General features: G+C 41.7%; 1 long non-coding RNA gene across 1 annotated transcript in view; it reads right to left on the minus strand.

Moving 5' to 3' along the window:
- Positions 1-5,572, minus strand: part of LOC119940205 — a 60,370-nt gene extending 54,798 nt beyond the window's left edge. The window contains exon 1 of the long non-coding RNA XR_005454895.1: positions 5,484-5,572. This is a non-coding gene — a long non-coding RNA (uncharacterized LOC119940205). The remainder of the gene's footprint in view (positions 1-5,483) is intronic.
- Between the last annotated feature and the right edge of the window lie 8,563 nt (positions 5,573-14,135).

Genomic DNA, 14,135 nt, shown 5'->3' on the forward strand with positions numbered 1-14,135 from the left:
TTTAGAGAGGCTGCCACAGTCTACAGAGTTTTCCCTCTATGTGTGGATTCTCAGAAGTATAAAGGTCCTCCACAATCACAATGGGTCACCTACTTAATCAGTGATATTTACTGATCACTTACTGTGTTCAAAGCATAGTACTTAGCCCTTGGGAGGGTACAATACTGTAGATACAATCCCTGCTTACAGGAAGTACTGCCTAGACAGGGATACAGACATTAAAATAAGTTAAAGCTAGAAGAAATGAGAAGGTATAAGGATATATGAGTGCTGTGGGGATGGGGATAAGGAGAAATATCAAGTATTGAGTAATAATAATAATGATGGCCTTTATTAAGCACTTACTATGTGCAAAGCACTTTTCTAAGCACTGGGGAGGTTAGAAGGTGATCAAGTTGTCCCATGGCGGGCTCACAATCTTAATCCCCATTTTACAGATGAGGTAACAGAGAAGTTAAGGGACTTGCCCAAAGTCACACAGCTGACAAGTGGCAGAGCTGGGATTTGGAACCCATGACCTCGGACTCCCAAACCCGGGGGCTTTGCACTGAACCACGCTTCTTCTCTAAGGCGTACACATTTATTTTCTGGATATGTGACAATGGATACCTTTATGGAGTCCCATAGCACTTATATATATGCCCGCTGTTGGGTCGGGACCCTCTCTATATGTTGCCAACTTGTACTTCCCAAGCACTTAGTACAGTGCTTTGCACACAGCAAGCACTCAATAAATATGATTGAATGAATGAATAATTTATTCATTTTAATGTCCATCTCCCCTTCTACATTGGGAACTCCTTGTGGGTAGGGAACGTGTCTACCCAGTACCATATTGTACTCTCTCAAGCATTTAGTACAGAGCTCAAGCACTTAGTACAGTGCTCTGTACAGTAAGCACTCAAATGCCACAATGATTATTACAGTTCTCTGAACATAAAAGGCCTACATTAATACATTTGATGATAATTTATCAATGAATCAGAATCTCTTGATAGTGGCAGTCAAATGGCATTCCTCTCTTTCCCAGTCATTGCCCCTTTGCATTTGTTCACATGTACAGTTTTGCTGCCTATACTCAAAAATGTATCATCCACAATCAAGGAACTAATTTTACTCCTTAAGGTAAATAGGACCAGTCAATGAACCAAAATATACTATCAAACAACTATCAGCTATGAAGCTCTGTGGCAGGCTCTCAAAAGACTGCTTACACATACAGACAGCAAAAACTCACAAGAAACTATGTACATTCTTTTGGGATCCTGGTAGTTAGTGTACATCCATCTGTTTTCCAGTTGAACTGTTTCAAATATATTTAAACAACTATGGCTTTAAAATTCTCAACAACTGGTGAGCAAAGAGCAACTGTGGACAAGTTCTTACAGGGACTGAATGTGTGTTGGGAGGAGGAGGGAGGGAAAGGAGGGAAATTGGTTCCCAAAAGCCTTGTGAAGTCCTTATAGGGTAGAAACTGTTGCAGTTTTACACAAAAGGAATCTGCCGCTGTCCCAGAAGTTGCATGAAGGAGGAAACCATATGAAAGAGCAGTCAAGGAAAAGTTGGAGAACCTTGAAAATGGGAAATAGGATAGGAAAGAAGAAGTTGAGCGCTGGGACTGAAGAGCTCTCTGGAAGAAGGAATAGAGAGGTGCCCCCCTTCCTATGGATTCTCCAAATTTTCCATCATAACACCCAGCTCTTGCCCATCCTATTATCACCATTTAAGAATCAACTGTAAGTGCTGGGCCCTGGTTTTGCTTCCAGGCAGCTAGCAAAGTAACAGTATGCTGTTTAGAGTGGAGGACAGGAGAGGACATACATGGAAGGAGGAGGAAACAGGTCACTAGAGAAGCAGCGTCAGTGGAAAGAGCATGGGAGTCACAGGTAGTGGGTTCTAATTCGAGCTCTGCCATTTGTCAGCTTTGGGACCTTGGGCAAATCACAACTTCTCTGGGCCTCAGTTCCCTCATCTGTAAAATGGGGATTAAGAATGTGAGCCCCACATGGGACAACCTGATAACCTTGAATCTACCACAGGGCTTAGAGGAGTGCTTGGCACATACTAAGCACTTAAATACCATTATTATTATTAATAGAGGGCCCAGATGAGCCAATATTCCTGTGTAGGTGAGTTCTTGCATGTCCTTTTCCATTAGTGGGTATGTGGAGGGATAAATTGGGCAGGGTTGAGAAATAATCTACAAATTTGCCTCCTCCTTCAGGCAGTAAGCTTGTCCTCTAGACTGTAAGATCGTGTGGGCTGGGGATGTGTCTGCTCATTCTGTTGCATTGTACTGTCCCAAGCTCTTAGTACAATGCTCTGAGCATAGTAAGCTCTCAATAAATACTATTGATTGATCAATAAGATCTTCTCCTTCCCCTGGCCTGGAATGCCCTCCCTCCACACATCTGCCAAGCTAGCTCTCTTCCTCCCTTAAAAGCCCTTCTGAGAGCTCACCTCCTCCAGGAGGCCTTCCCAGACTGAGCCCCCTTTTTCCTCTCCTCCTCCTCCCCCTGCCCTACTTCCTTCCTCTCCCCACAGCACTTGTATATATTTGTACAGATTTATTACTCTCTTTTACTTGTACATATTTACTATTCTATTTATTTTGTTAATGATGTGCACATAGCTTTTATTCTATTTCTTTTGACGATTTTGACACCTGTCTACATGTCTTGTTTTGTTTTCTGTCTCCCCCTTGTAGACTGTGAGCCCATTGTTGGGTAGGGACCATCTCTATATGTTGCGACTTGTATTTCCCAAGCACTTAGTACAGTGCTCTGCACACAGTAAGTGCTCAATAAACATGATTGAATGAATGAATAGATGAATCTTCTAGAGGGGTTTCACAACAGTCTGGCAGAAACCACTTCATGCTGAAGAGATTTTAATTTATGGATTTGTCAAGAAATCCTTAGCCACCTCTCCACCATGACATTTCCTTATCCTTCCTTCTCAGCTCCTGTGGCAGCTCTCCTGTCTCACTCTCAGTACTCTAACCCACACTCACCAAAGAATAAAGTACTACAAAATAAATGAAGAAAGAAAACAATAAAATCAATTCACCCAGTAAGAGCTGTGGGCAGGACATCGTGAGTAAGGGAAGAATTTCCAGGCTCCTCACCATTCCAATAGGATAGTCCAGATTCAATCAATCCTGTTTATTGAGCACTTACAGTAAATGCTCAATAAACAGGATTGATGAATTGATTCATTGTTTTAGAGATGTCCTGAAGGCAGGAGGAAATACAGGACCGTACAGAAGAGGAGAGATCTGGGCTGGAGACGCAAGTTTAGGAATAATGCACAATGAAATGGTGGCAAATTACTATTCCAAAGCAGGGGAGAGGAAAGCATCTCTTCCAAAAGGATGGAGAGGAGCAGCTAAGACCACATGGCTACTCATACTTAGACGGTTAGCCCCATGTAGGATAGGAACTTCGTCCAACCTGATTTAATTGTTTGTACCCCAGTGCTTAGAACACTGCTTGGCTGACAATAAGCACCTAAATACTAAAATTGATAATAATCATTACTACTACTGAGCCTTAAGTGTTCTTGAGTAAATGCTATCTAAGCCTATTTTTCTTTCCTGGGTGGGGGGGATAAAGTGACTATTAGGCTTATAAATGAATTAATTATAAATGACAGCAAATGCAAAATCATGGACTTCATTAGGTGAAACCACATGTGAATAAGCACTGTGCAGTTCTGAATAGCCAGAAGAGAGGTAGACTGGGAGGAGGGAACAACAACAACAATAATTGTATTCGTTAAGCACTTACTATGTTTCAAGCACTGGGATAGGTACAAAGTAATCAGGTTGTCCCACATGGGCTCACAGTCTTAATCCCCATTTTACAGATAAGGTAACACACAGATAAGTGACTCTCCCGAAGTCACACAGCTGACAACTAGCAGAGCCAGGATTAGATCCCACAACCTCTGATTCCCAACCCTGGGCTCTTGCCACTAAGGCCCCCTCCTGGCACTGGATCCATGTGGGGAGCCCACTGAACCACTAGAAAATGGTGTAGGCCCCCTTAAAAAAGCTGTGGTTCCCCCCTGGGAGCTTGGCAGATTTGATCTCTGGGGCCTTGGGCTGTACTTCCAATCAACTGGCCTCTAAACTGAGGCTTGTAGATCAGTGGGGGAAAAAGGGGAAAGCAATAGGATGGAGTAAAAAAGCACTAGAGCATGGAGGTGAAAGAGTATCAAAATCAGCTGTATTTACTGAGCATCTTTCAGCCACCAAGTACTGAACTGAACACTTGGTAACATTTACTAGTGGTGAAAGGCACAGTTCTTGCCCTTGGGAGCTTAGAGTCTCATAGGAAAGACTCTTGGCCAGAAGTTGATAATGGATATCCAAGAAAGCTGTATGGATACACTACCAGAACGATTTCAGCTGAAGGTGGAGCATTCTGGAAGAGATGTATCTATGTATCTGTATGGGTCAGAGACAACTTGAGAGAATAAGACATACTCTACCCCAGTCAGTACAGTGGTCTTTAACAAAGTACTTAAAATATACTATTACTGCTTGAATTTTCCCTAGTAATCTTTTCCTGGGTGTTTGTCTCTCTTCCTGACATCCAGGCTATAGGCCACAATGTGTGTTTGAAATCAAACTCCATATACTGCCCTGCAACCTCTTAATACTATTCTTCACATATGGAAAGGCCCTAATTCACGTCAAACAAAATTCCAGGTACGTTTGAGCAAAACCTTTCTTTGTAGTTAACATTAAAGACTATGTCAGGAGAATTTTTTTTAATTCTGGATTCCTTCAGTCTTGAGTACAGTTTCTAGGGATTTGAAAATTCACTAAATTTTCTGGTTTTATCTTGCAAATGCAGAACTTCTCTCTGGCAGAATTCAAGACCTCTAATTCCTTGAATGATCAGCTTTTCTCCTCTCTGGCACAGTCTTCCACTCCCTCCCTCATACTTTTATGGGCAATAAATCAAAGAATGTATTTAGTTATTCATAAATTTACCACTTTGTCAGTGTCACCCATTTCCTCAATCTTCTAGAGTCCTCTTCACTGACCTCTCATCATTTAGGTCTTTGAAAAGTGTTCCAAGATTGGTCAGAACTTGGCCACGCTTCTTTTCATTTGTTACCTCTTCCTGTATTTTTTTAAGCACTCATCCTATCTTTCTAGTTCTCAATTCCTGATGCCTTATAATTCACTTAATCCTTTCTCTTGCCTTTAATTCAGGTTTTCTCTTAGTTTATGTATAAAGATCTCATCCTGGCTCTGAGTATAGTTTTCACCCATGCCACAAGCCCCCAGTTCATACCAACCAACCAGGACCTGCCTGGGCCAGGGGACCCTCAATGACACATAGTAAAGTTCAAACCACACCTCTGATCTGCAAGGTTACTGGGGAAAGTTTTTACCTAGTTTTTACCAACAAGGGAATGACACATACATACACACATTCACTCACTAACATTCACCAAGGGTTCCATACCAGTTTGTGGTCAAAGGAGCCCATTCTGCCAATGCTACTTCTTTCTGCTGCTTCAGAATAGTGCTATCCTGAAACTTTTAGTGTGCTTCCATCTTGCTTCACAGCATACCTTCACGTACCCTTTCATGCTTCAAAGGGGCACCTTTTATCTGGCTTAGGCATCCCAGCTGTTGCTCTATGTGGCAGTCATTGATTGGTCCAGTCCCGTTACCAGGCAGAATAGGGAGAGAAAGCCATGCCTCCTTCCTTGCTCCACCCCCACAGGCCCACAATCACCTGCCTCAAATAGAGCTTTATAGTGCCTTTGCTAAATCTCTCCCTTGATGTTGTTTGCTGGATCAGAAACAGTCATTAATAAGGCAGCTTACTGTGGGCTCATCACAACCCATAGCCTTACTTTTGGGTGAAATATAATGGAACATTTTCTATTTTCATTTGGAAATGATTGGATAATTCCATTGCTTTCTGGTACAGAATCCTTATTACTCCAAATTTGGCTCTAAATCTTTAGAGCCCATAAAATCAGAACAGTGGAATATTTCCTTTCCTCATGGCCTTGATCTTTAATAATAACAATAATAGTATTTGTTAATCCCTTACTCTATGCCAAGCACTGGGGTAGATACAAGATGATCAGGTCTCACAGTCTAGGTAGGAGGAGAACAGGTATTGAACACCCATATTAAGGATGAGGAAACTGAGACACAGAGAAGTTAGGTTACTTGGCCAAGGTTATGCAGCAGACAAGTATCAAAGTGAGGATTAGAACCCAGGTCCTCTGACTCCCAAGACCATGCTCTTTCCACTAGGTCATGCTGCTTCAGATTCAACCACACCTGCCCACCAAATACCCATTTGCATTCATTGACCCCAACTGCTGTTTTCACTTAGCACCTTTGTAGAAAATAATCACCCCATTACCACATTCCCCCCAAAATAAACAAAAAAAACCAATCACTTACATTGTCTTATTCCACTAGTCATTTCCAGGCCACCTTCAGAATTTGAAATCACCCTCTTCTATTAGTCTGTTTTCCTCATCCTATTTGATTATTTTTCTCCTGGCTTATAAGAACTTTGTTTTGAGGAAATATATTTTGCTGATTATTTGTACATGAAGTTTCAAAGTTCTGTTAACATTTTAAGTGGTTTAAAGACCTGCTTATTAAAATTGTTATTTTTAAATGGGTCCCTACCAGCACAAAGCTAAAGTTACCACAATCCTTTAGCTCCCATTGTCTAATTCCAAGGAATTTTATGCAAAAAAAATCTGTATTTGGGGAATTTTAAAGAGAATTCAGCTGAATCCCTTCAGACATCTATGTTTCTGTTCCTCAGTTCAATTTTCATTCTGGTTCTATGAAATTAATTTGATTTTATGGACAGGAGAGTCTCATGTTTTACAAATTCTCCTAGACTGTTTGAGAGATGGATTTACAAATTGACTTTCTCTACTAGGGCTCATATTTTGCCATTCTTAGTACAGAGGAGTTGGGGCCAGGGGAAGAAGCAGGGTGTTACAGATCGTGGGTGCTGAGCATGTGACTTGGCTCAGAGCCACCCTCCTGTTTGCCCTTGCTTAGCAAGAGGCTCCAATCTTGGGCAGAGACTATAGAATATTTTCTGTTTGCCCCCCCACTTGTTTGCAGTTTATTTTGGACTGTGTTCGTATCCATCATCTGCCAGGCTTGTAAAGGAAGGAAACACCTTTTTCCCATTCCACGCCTCTGTGCTTCTAGGTGTATTTCCTAAAACAGTTCCATTCCTCCCAGCTTCATTCCCTGTCCTCTGATGATGATGATGATGGCATTTATTAAGTGCTTACTATGTGCAAAGCACTGTTCTAAGCACTGGGGATGTTACAAAGTGATCAGGTTGTCCCACAGGGGGCTCACAATCTTAATCCCCATTTTACAGATGAGGTAACTGAGGCACAGAGAAGTTAAGTAACTTGACAAAAGTCACACAGCTGACATTTGGCAGAGCTGGGATTTGAACCCATGACCTCTGACTCCAAAGCCCATGCTCATTCCACTGAGCCACGCTGCTTCTCTTAGTCTTGCAATGACCAACATATGCAGATTAGACTGCCTTCTTTTCTGAACCTTATCTTTTCTGTTCCTTCCAAGGACTTTGCACCACTTGATACTTTAATCCATGCCCATTTTCACTATTGATCTTTAGATATCTTTCTAGGTGAATGCAATGGGAAAGCCCTGATTTATGCTTCATTGATTTATTCAGTACTCTTACTTCTTACCTCGAGTAGCCTGTCAAACCTTTGCTTATGACTCCTATTGCCAGTATATATTCTACCCTTCCCCCTTAATTTTCTCCCTGGATGTGCTGTTTTCCTGTTCAATATTATATCCTCCCTATCATTCCATTTGTGTATTTTAGTTCTTTCTTCTTCAGTGCAGACTTCTCCTTAGACTCCCCAAATATCTTTGCTAGAGTTCTGCCCACACAACAAATGGTTCCACAAAAGATTAGCATCATTTTGATCTATATCTCATTTATCTTTCAAGATGACCGCACAAGCAGCCACCTTATGATACCATCTTTTTTGTTGTCTAAGTAGTTTAAATTTTATAGTCGCTGACCTAGGACAAGGAAATGGGAAAGAGGGAGGGTGTGACATTATGTGCCTTCCTCATAGGATATTATGTGATCCTTGTTCCTGCCCCTCCCACCGAGGCTCAGTGTCCTCCCACTTCTTTCCTCCAGAGAAAGGGTAACATAATTCCTGGAGCCTCCTTTCTGTCCTCCAGAAGGCTAGAGTCTGCAGGGGCTGTGGGGCTGAGGGGTTATGGTGGCAGATATGACTCTCCCCTTCATCCTATACCAAGAATCCAGGATACAGTGCTGCAAAGCTCATTGGGGGTGGTGTGTGGTGTGTGTGTGTGTGGCTTGTGGGAAAATTGTATCATATGATTGCCAGATTTTTCAAATTATTCATATCTGTCTGCAAGAACCAGTCAGTAGACAGTCAAATGCCTCTAATCCAATCAAATGCACCTAAAGCAATCTGCACCCATATGGTGTTCTCAAATGAATTCCAAGTGCCTTGAATATTATGAGGCTGGGAACTCTGTTTCAGTGCCTGGAGATCAAACATTATGCATGGGTAGGCAAAAATGCAGATATAAAATAAATGCTGCAAAAAAGGTCTTTTTCGACTTATCCCCGGCATACTTTTTGACAAAGGAAATGAAGATCAGAAGATGTTGAAATTTTAACAGAAGTCATATGAAATTAAAGCACATTATTTTATTCTCCAAATATTATCGAGCCACTAGGAAAATCTGGTGCAAATTTAACGAAATATACTATGGTATAACTAAAATGTAACCTCTAAATGGACAGAGAATTTGCCTAGAACTTCTGTTGCATTTTCTAAGTTTTTAGTACAATATAAACACTCAGTAGATGCTCAATATATACTATTTCCCGTATCATATTGGGAAAAAGAGGGGAAAAAATACTCAGCAAAACAGATCCAACAGTGGGAAATTTAAAAGGGTCTGTTTATCTTCACTGTGGATGACTTCAAAACATATATCATCCACACCGTGACTGCCCAGAGAGAAGCAGTCCTCGGACCCCACACGGTCTGATTGGTAAGCCTACTTGGGAAAGATGTGGCTTAGAACACTGCTAAAGCACTTAGAAGTAGAGCTATTTGGGCCGGTAGAGAGGCTAATGTGATTGCAACTAGAGGGACTACTACGGATATAGCTAGAGCCTAGGGGGGCTAATGTGGATGAGATGTAGCTAAACCCCTCCCCGCCTGTTCAAACTCAGATGAGACGGGATGTGGAGACAGCAGCTGCTTTAGAGAACTGCATTTTGCAAATCTGTTGGTTGTAACCATGTACCTAATAGACAGCTGTGTTTGTCAGCTCTGTAAGGAATAATAAATAAATGTAATGATAAAAATAGTAGTAACAATAATGATGAACAATAAATAATAAATAAAACCTAAGACACTCATTCTCATTTTCTGTCTCCAACCTATTGACAATTCTGAGCCCATTCATCAAGCAGTCAAGGATTAAGTTGCTCTTGACACCTGCCACTTGACAAGTTTACATTCTACAGTTTCATTTCTTGATGATGTTGTTTGTATCTACCCCAGCTTTTAGTACATTGCCTGGCACACAGTAAGGGCTTAACAAATACCATAATAATAACAATACTAATACTATTATTATTATTACATGCCAGCACTGTACTATGTTCTGGGGTAGATAGATACAAGACAGTCAGGTCAGACATAGTCTCTGCCCCACAAGGGTCTCACAGTAAAAGTAGGAGGGGCAACAGGTATTGATTCTTTTTGCAGATGAGGAAAGTGAAGCACAGAGAAGTTAAGTGACTAGCTCAAGGTCACCCAGAAGACAGGTGGAAGAGCTGGGATTAGAACCCAGGTACTCTGACTCAAAGGCCCATCCTCTTTCCATTAAACCACATAGTTCTCCTAAGCAAGTCCTTGTTTGTAGTACAGTTCTCTTTTTATTTCTCTACTATGTATCAGTCAAATAATTATATCAAAATAAAACCGGAAAACATCGGCCCATTTTAAAGTAGAAAAGACTCTCTTGGGACCTAATGATAAGGATATAATGCTGATCATCCTAGAAAGGATGTTTCAGAAAGACAGGTACACACAGGAGCAGGAAAACCTGCCAGTCTCACCTCGGCAACATTGCCAAGATCCTCCCTTTCCTCTCTATCCAAACCGCTACTCTGCTCGTTCAAGCTCTCATCCTATCCCATCTGGATTACTGTATCAGCCTCCTCTCTGATCTTCCATTCTCCTGTCTCTCCCATCTTCAATCCATGCTTCACGCCGCAGCCCAGATTGTCTTTGTCCAGAAACGCTCTGGGCATGTTACTCCCCTCCTCAAAAATCTCCAGTGGCTACCAACCAACTTACACATCAGGCAGAAACTCCTCACCCTCGGCTTGAAGGCTGTCCATCCCCTCGCCCCCTCCTACCTCACCTCCCTTCTCTCCTTCTACAGCCCAGCCCGCACCCTCCGCTCCTCTGCTGCTAATCTCCTCACCATGCCTCGTTCTCGCCTGTCCCGCTGTCAACCCCTGGCCCACATCCTCCCCCAGGCCTGGAAATCCCTCCCTCTGCCCATCCGCCAAGCTAGCTCTCTTCCTCCCTTCAAGGCCCTACTGAGAGTTCACCTCCTCCAGGAGGCCTTCCCAGACTGAGCCCCCTCCTTCCTCTCCCCCTCCTCCCCCCTCCAATCCTCCACCTTACCTCCTTCACCTCCCCACAGCACCTGTATATATATATATGCTTGTATGTATTTATTACTCCATTTATTTATTTATTTATTTTATTTGTACATATTTATTCTATTTATTTTGTTAATATGTTTTGTTTTGTTGTCTGTCTCCCCCTTCTAGACTGTGAACCCACTGTTGGGTAGGGACCATCTGTATATTTTGCCAAATTGTACTTCCCAAGCGCTTAGTACAGTGCTCTGCACACAGTAAGTGCTCAATAAATACGATTGAATGAATGAATGAATGAATGAAAAGATGGTAACAAACACTATAGCAGCAGAAACTCTGCAAACTCAGAATATGGGAGGGATTCCTGTCACACATTGGTGACATTGTCCGCCACTTGTCAGCTGAGTGACTTTGGGCAAGTCACTTAACTTCTCTGTGCCTCAGTCATCTCATCTGTAAAATGGGAATTAAGACTGTGAGCCCCACATAGGACACCCTCCGCTCCTCTGCCGCTAATCTCCTCACCGTACCTCGTTCTCGCCTGTCCTGCCATCAACCCCCGGCCCACGTCATCCCCCGGGCTTGGAATGCCCTCCCTCTGCCCATCCGCCAAGCTAGCTCTCTTCCTCCCTTCAAGGCCCTACTGAGAGCTCACCTCCTCCAGGAGGCCTTCCCAGACTGAGCCCCTTCCTTCCTCTCCCCCTCTCCATGCCCCCATCTTACCTCCTTCCCTACCCACAGCACCTGTATATATGTATATATGTTTGTACATATTTATGACTCTATTTATTTATTTATTTTACTTGTACATATCTATTCTATTTATTTTATTTTGTTAGTATGTTTGGTTTTGTTCTCTGTCTCCCCCTTTTAGACTGTGAGTCCTCTGTTAGGTAGGGACTGTCTCTATATGTTGCCAATTTGTACTTCCCAAGTGCTTAGTACAGTGCTCTGCACACAGTAAGCGCTCAATAAATACGATTGATTGATTGACAACCTGCTTACCTTGTATCTAACCCAGCACTTAGAACAAAGCCCAGCACATAGTAAGTGCTTAACAAATACCATCATTATCATTATTACTAGACATACCCACATATACAGATAGAATCTCACATATTCAAACCTGAGGGATAGCTATATATTCATGAACATGGAATATCTCAGAATGACAGTTGGCTTTGTCAGAAAACATTCTGGCTATTCAGTATTCTGCTCTTCTTGAGACTGAATTGGCTTCAGCTGGCCCAAGAGGTATAGCTTGGGGTTTCTCTGGAGGGTCACTTGTGGTTTTGTGATTATGAGGCTGAGGTTAAACCAGCCTCTCAACTCTGGTTAGGACTGGTGCCAAAGAGCTTCATGCGCCAGTTTTCAGAAGGATCAAGAAAGACCAATGGGTCTCCAACAACGAGGAGAAAGACACCTGGGTCCCCTTGCTCTACAGAAGCAGTGTGGTTCAGTGGAAAGAGCACAGGCTTGGGAGTCAGAGGTCATGGGTTCTAATCCTAGCTCTGACACTTGTCAGCTGTGTCACTTTGGGCAAGTCATTTAACTTCTGTGTGCCTCAGCTACCTCGTCTGTAAAATGGGAATTAAAACTGTGAACCCCATGTGGGACAACCTGATTACCTTGTGTCTATCCTAGTGCTTAGAACAGTGCTTGGCACATAGTGAGCACTTAAAAAATACAATTATTATTATTATTATTATTATTACCCAGTTTGATTCAGTACCCAGAGGATTCTTGGTTCCCCAGTTTTCCAAGATCTGCTTTCCATGAAACAGTGAAGTTTTCTCAGAGTCCAGACCCTGAAGAGCACAACTCTTCAACTCTTTGAAGGAAATGGAGTATTAATTATATGATATATCCTTGTGGGCAGAGATTATGTCTCCCAATTCTATTGTTCTGGACTTTCCCAAACACTGAGTACAATTCTCTGCAGTAAGAGTTCAATAAATACAAATATTTAAGTAATGACTATGGTTCTTGTTAAAATGCTTATTATGTGTCAAGCATTGTACTACAAGATAATCAGGTTGGACAGAGTCCCTGTCCCACATTGAACTCATGATTTATAGGAAGTAGGATGAACTCCCACTCTACAGAGGCAGAAACTGAGGCACAATGATTTGCCCAAAGTCACACAGCAGACAAGTGGCAGTGTCAGAATTAGAACTCAGATCCTCTTACTCCCAGGCTCATGCTCTTTCCACTAAACCAAAGTGCTTCCCATATATACCATTAATTGACTGATATCAACTCGGTTGTATTGTACTCTCCCAAGTGATTAGTATAAAATGGTCTTCACACAGTAAGCACTCAAATATAATTGGTATCTTTTTTTCTTTTTGAGATTTCTTATAGAATATTAAAATTTATACTGAAACCATTTTTATCCTACTCTTGCAACAACAACAAAAAAACCTTTTTTGTGTGGGTCAGTGGCTTGGGCATGGCAGGGTGGAGCAGGAAGGGCAAGAATGTCTGGGACCTAAATTCCCAAAACAGTAGGAAAAAGCAACGTATCATAGAAGATTCCCTAGTAGAAAAGGGTTTTTCCTTTAATAAATATTTCCTGCTAAAATGTTGTCAATGAGTATGTTCTCACAATCTTGTATAAAGAGTGTATTTAAGAAACATGTCACTTTAATAACTAGTCACCAAAAGTGGAAAAGGATTGAAAATAGACATGGATAACAAGCTTGCTAGATATTTAATGGGGCTTTGAGCTATAAATATTTTGACTGAGACCTGCTCAGGAAGATAGGTTTTTGATAAATGACTGTTATTTGAAGCCTGTAATCAATCAATTGTATCTATTGGGCACTAGATACACTTGGGCACTTACTGTGTGCAGAGCACTGTACTAAGCTCTTCAGATGGTACAGTATAACAGAGTTTTTAGACCTGTTCCCTGCCCACAAGGAGATTACATTCTAGAGGAGGAGGTTACAGTCTAGAGGTAGCGCTTTTTTTCCTTTAGAATAACTGTTCTGTGGTCAGAGTGGAGTGTATGTGTAAACCAAGATAAAAATTACTATTGTTAGCTTTAAAACAGAATGGTGAGTTGGACACTAAAAGCCTGGAACCTTTAATCCCTTTCACAATTGGATCTTGTAGATTGTAAACTAACCAAATTAAGCAGTTGCGGATATTACTGGATGCTGGGCAGATGTTCTCTCTCTTTTCTCCTTTCTCTAGCCTCTTTCTTGCCTTTTCAGATCCTCACACTGGAAGCCATCTTCTGTGTGTGCCACCTTCTAAAATATAGTAGTTTTGATGTATTGGGCTTTGAATATCAGATGCCCTGATTGTATTTCCATCTCATCAATTATTCTGTAATTTTCTCTAGGGCGGGGATTGAATCTTTTACATTTATTGTATTCTCTCATGTGATTA

This window comes from Tachyglossus aculeatus, chromosome 2, assembly GCF_015852505.1.
Source record: "Tachyglossus aculeatus isolate mTacAcu1 chromosome 2, mTacAcu1.pri, whole genome shotgun sequence".
Classification (NCBI taxonomy): domain Eukaryota; kingdom Metazoa; phylum Chordata; class Mammalia; order Monotremata; family Tachyglossidae; genus Tachyglossus; species Tachyglossus aculeatus.